The following is a 6014-nucleotide window of genomic DNA, read 5'->3' as shown; positions in this document are numbered from 1 at the left end:
ACCTTTGACCTTGAACAATAACCTTGACCTTGACCTTTAGCCACTCAAAATGTGCAGCTCCATGAGATACACATTCATGCCAAGTATCAAGTTGCTATGTTCAATATTAAAAAAGTTATGACCAAACTTTAAAGTTTTAGGAAAGAAAAAACAATGATATTTGACTTTTGACCTTGAAGGATGACCTTGACCTTTATTTTTCACCACTCAAAATGTGCAGCTCCATGAGATACACATGCATGCCAAATATGAAGTTGCTATCTTCAATATTGCAAAAGTTATAAAAGTTTAACCAAGGTTAAAGTTTTGTGACACACACATACAATGACTGACTGACACAATGACAGACAAACAGTCAGGCCAAAAACAATATACCCCCGATCTTTCCATCTGGGGGCATAAAAATTATATATTGAAAACGCAATTGTGATTTGTATAACATTTATACTGAAGAAGTGCATTGTTTTCAGTGTATCTCAATATCAGTGGTGTAAATCCAAAAGATCATGGCATCAAACAAGAACTGGTAGGTACATGTAGATTATACAGATTAACTTCATACAAGAACTGTTTCTTATTGTTTCTTGCATTAAGTATCAATTTTGAGATCCATTGGTATTTAAAGAAGTAATGGGCCTTGAACTTAAAAAATGTCTATTAAACAACAATGTTCCGATATTTTTTGCATGACACTTTGAGATATTTACATTGTACTTCATTTGTGTAGTGTGAATCTACCTGCATGACTTTCTGAACATGGTTGAGTTTTTAATGTATGTGGACTTTTGAGATAAAAGTGGAATGACGGGGCATCTGTGCCCTATGGATTCGTCGTTTGTTCTGTTTCCTGCCATATCTTGTGTATCTTTTAAGGATCGTATCCGTAGTTACATGAATCGTGTCAAGGAGATACAGGATCGTAAGAAGGCCCCAAAGTTGAATGTGCAGGCATCCAAACGCATGGTGAAAAGTGCTCTGTGGCAAGCAGCTCAGAAAAGTCTGCAGGCGCAGGGTAATGGTACTTTGCCTTTGTTGAAGTATTCTGTTTACATTTATAAAATTATAGTTGTGTCTTTTTGGGCAGTATTTTTTACAACCTTGTATTTTATAGTTTTGAAGCTGTTTTCTTCTGTTATGCAAATGGACAGCACATATAATGTCTGTATGGGTACCTTATGTCTGTCATGAATGTGTGTTGTCATGGTTACCGGTAATATTACTAAATTACAATGTGTATGAATCCTTTCCCACATAAGAAGCAAAGTGAAAATGGCTTTTGCAACCAGCATAAAACCAGAATAGACCGCAAGGTATTCGCAGTCTGTTCAGGTTTTATGCTGTTTGCTGCTCATCAGTATCTAAGTAAAGATTGGAAATGAACCCTTCACAATTTGAATCTAGTCAGAAAGGTCTTTTATTAAATTTAATTTTCTAAGGTACTACAAAGGTGTGAAAATACGTATCTTATTGGTAAAGGGTTAATTTAAGATATGTTTTTTAGATTGCAATATTTTAATTGAGTTTACATTCTTTTCATTTGTTTAAGCATCTGCTGATAAAGAAAGTGAGGCAGGCAATGAGCCTGGAGAGGAAAAAGAGAAAGAAGAAAAAGGAACAAAAAGACGGTCTGATGTGCAGGATGGTGATACAGACAAGAAAAAGTCGAGAAATAAAGACTCTAAAGGCCAAAGAAAGGGAAAGGGAGGACGATATATGAACATGTCCTCTAGATAGCTATGGTGTTTGTTATAGTTAGCTGTTATGCAGATAATCTGAAAAATATGTGAGGATATATTTTGTGTATAGCATGTGTGTTAATGCTGACATGCGTTCATTCATTTGCATTTTGGTTCGTGTAAATACATGGATATTTGTTACATAAAAACTTTAACTAAGTAAATTTATGTGTTATCATAATTTACCGTAATTACTCTAAGTTTTCTGACACTTTAAAATAATTTTTATTTTATATTATTATTAATATTTAGATACGAAAAATATTCCAATATTACAGGTGTCCGAAAATTTAGAGACAAACATTAAGGTGTCCACAAACTATAATTATATTGAAAAAAATGCAATAAATCAATGTTCAATAATTTTCTTGTGATTAACTCTTCTTTTTCTGCTTTTAAAATTAATACAACTCCACAGCTTTGCTAACTCTTGCCTGAAATTATATAGATCTAGTACAAAAAAGTAAAAACAGAACACATTTTGCTTCCTTAATAGGACACCACTGTTTCAAATGCTGTTAGGTGAATTTACTATTTATTAACAGTATATAAATTGTGGTTATTAGCTCGACTATTATATATGAATTATATATAGTTGAGCTATCCTACTCACCCCGGCGGCGGCGTTGCCGTTCCCGTGTCCGTTTGCGTGCAAATGTTAAAGTTTGCGTACTACCCCAAATATTTTCAACGTCCTTTGACATATTGCTTTCATATTTTGCATACTTGTTAACCATCATGACCCCAACCTATAAACAAGAGCAGACAACTGTATCAAGCATTTTGACAGAATTATGGCCCCTTTTATACTTAGAATATGCATATTATTGATAAATCTATGTTAAAGTTTGCGTACTACCCCAAATATTTCCTGTGTCCCTTGACATATTGCTTTCATATTTTGCATACTTGTTTACCAACATGACCCCAACCTATAAACAAGAGCAGACAACTGTATCAAGCATTTTGACAGAATTATGGCCCCTTTTATACTTAGAATATGCATATTATTGATAAATCTATGTTAAAGTTTGACAAAACAACAATTACCGGTACCTTACATACCACAATGCACTCCACCCAAACCACCCCACGCCCCCCCCCCCCCGAACCTCCCCCCAACCCCCCCCCCCCAAAAAATTTTTTTTTTTTCTTATTTTTGAAAGATCATCTATTAAATGATCACACACCCACATTATACCCCCTCTCCCCCCAACCCCCCCCCCAAAAAAAATTTTTTTTTGTTTTCTTATTTTTGAAATGTCATCTATTAAATGATCACACACCCACATTATACCCCCCCCCCCCTCTCCATGATGGCTTACGTTATACTGTCAAGCACTCGAATAGTCGAGCGCGCTGTCCTCTAACAGCTCTTGTTTTACCAATTACGCTAATGTAATGGTCCATTGCCCTCAGGCATGTATCTGCTAGTTTTTTTTTACCTTAATCCAGTTGTAAAAATCTATGATCGAAGTGTCTCAAGATAAGCGAAAAGAGGGCGGAAGTCTGTATAATAGCGTGGTAAAATGTGCTGTCCGAAAATTAAGAGACATTAATAATGGACGAAAACCTGTATGTCCGAAAATTAAGAGTCACGAAAAAGAATTATTTTTGCTTAAAAAAGAGTCTGTCCGAAAACTTACAGTTTACAAAACTTAGAGTTATTACAGTACTGATAGCTACACATCTTTTCAACAGCTTTGACTGACTGGAGGTCACCAACTCCTCTGCATACCATGATACGCTTTAGTAATATCCTTTATTTATGTTCAAGTTTGATTAATTAACCTATCTTTAGCTGTAATACTCTGAAGTACATAATAATGTTTAAAGTACCAGCAGTCCATTATTAATAATTACAGCTTTTGTGTACATTAATGCAGTACATAATAATGTTTAGTACCAGCAGTCCATTATTCATAATTACAGCTTTCATGTACATTAATGCAGAACATAATAATGTTAGAGTACCAGCAGTCCATTATTCATAATTACAGCTTTCATGTACATTAATGCAGTACATAATAATGTTTAAAGTACCAGCAGTCCATTATTCATAATTACAGCTTTTGTGTACATTAATGCAGTACATAATAATGTTTAAAGTACCAGCAGTCCATTATTCATAATTACAGCTTTTGTGTCCATTAATGCAGTACATAATAATGTTTAAAGTACCAGCAGTCCATTATTCATAATTACAGCTTTTGTGTCCATTAATGCAGAACATAATAATGTTTAGAGTACCAGCAGTCCATTATTCATAATTACAGCTTTCATGTACATTAATGCAGTACATAATAATGTTTAAAGTACCGGCAGTCCATTATTCATAATTACAGCTTTTGTGTCCATTAATGCAGTACATTATAATGTAATAAGTACCAGCAGTCCATCATTCATAATTACAGCTTTTGTGTCCATTAATGCAGTACATAATAATGTTTAAAGTACCAGCAGTCCATTATTCATAATTACAGCTTTTGTGTCCATTTATGCAGAACATAATAATGTTTAGAGTACCAGCAGTCCATTATTCATAATTACAGCTTTCGTGTACATTTATGCAGTACATTATAATGTTTTAAGTACCAGCAGTCCATTATTAATAATTACAGCTTTGGCGTACATTTATGCAGTACATAATAATGTTTAAAGTACGAGCAGTCCATTATTATGCCCCCCTTGGAAGAAGAGGAGGTATATTGTTTTGCACATGTCGGTCCGTCCATCCGTCCACCAGATGGTTTTCGGATGATAACTCAAGAATGCTTAGGCCTAGGATCATGAAACTTCATAGATACATTGATCATGACTTGTAGATGACCCCTATTGATTTTGAGGTCACTAGGTCAAAGGTCAAGGTCACAGTGACTCGAAGTAGTAAAATGGTTTTCAGATGATAACTCAAGAACACTTACGCCTAGGATTATGAAACTTCATAGGTACATTGATCATGACTCGCAGATGACCCCTATTGATTTTCAGGTCACTAGGTCAAAGGTCAAGGTCACAGTGACTTGAAATAGAAAATGGTTTCCGGATGATAACTCAAGAACGCTTACGCCTAGGATCATGAAACTTCATAGGTACATTGATCATGACTGGCAGATGACCCCTATTGATTTTCAGGTCACTAGGTCAAAGGTCAAGGTCACAGTGACCCGAAATAGTAAAATGGTTTCCGGATGATAACTCAAGAATGCTTACGCCTAGGATCATGAAACTTCATAGGTACATTGATCATGACTGGCAGATGACCCCTATTAATTTTCAGGTCACTAGGTCAAAGGTCAAGGTCACAGTGACTCGAAACAGTAAAATGGTTTCCTGATGATAACTCAAGAATAATTAGGCCTAGGATCATGAAACTTAATAGGTACATTGATCATGACTGGCAGATGACCTCTATTGACTTTCAGGTCACTAGTTCATAATCACAGCTTATGCGTACATTAATGCAGTACATAATAATGATTAAAGTACCAGCAGTTTATTATTCATAATTACAGCTTTTCGGTACATTAATGCAGTACATAATAATGTTTAAAGTACCAGAAAACCATTATTCATAATTACAGCTTTCGCTTACATAAATCCAGTCCAGTGTTAGGTTATATTGTTTTAGTTTTACTTAAGCATTGTTATTTTGTTTATCTCTCTGTATTGATTTGTAAATATGGCAGTAATCTGCAACTCGGGGGTCATTATGATGTATAATGATTTCCCAAAATACCATATTTTCTTTTTCATTAACAATCATTATAAAGATGTAAGCAGTCTGCAATGTACAATATTTCAACCTGATAAGTTTTTGCTTTGCTTGGATTATCCCGTGGCCCCCGTCTTAACCGGGTAATCATTTCATGTCTCCCCGTCTTAACCGGGTAATCATTTCATGTCTCCCCGTCTTAACCGGGTAATCATTTCATGTCTCCCCGTCTTAACCGGGTAATCATTTCATGTGGCCCCCGTCTTAACCGGGTAATCATTTCATGTCTAATTTTGGGTTTTATGTGTGGCCCTGTATTAAGGCAATAGCTTTAGTGTTGTCCCAGATTAGCCAGTGCAGTCTGAACAGGCTAACCAGGAACTACATTTTCCTACAAAACTGTAATTTTGCTTAAAAGAGACTTTCTTTAACCAAAAAATATTCTAAAAGAAGAAAGTTTGTGATTAGCCTGTGCGGACTGCACAATTGGGGACGACACTTTATGCACATGCATTAAAACCCCTTTTCACAGCGCAAGGCTCATATTTTTCGCTATCATGCCT

Source organism: Dreissena polymorpha, chromosome 3, assembly GCF_020536995.1.
Source record: "Dreissena polymorpha isolate Duluth1 chromosome 3, UMN_Dpol_1.0, whole genome shotgun sequence".
In the NCBI taxonomy this organism is placed as follows: domain Eukaryota; kingdom Metazoa; phylum Mollusca; class Bivalvia; order Myida; family Dreissenidae; genus Dreissena; species Dreissena polymorpha.
The sequence above is the reverse complement of the archived record's forward strand: the minus strand, read 5'-3'. Positions refer to the sequence as shown.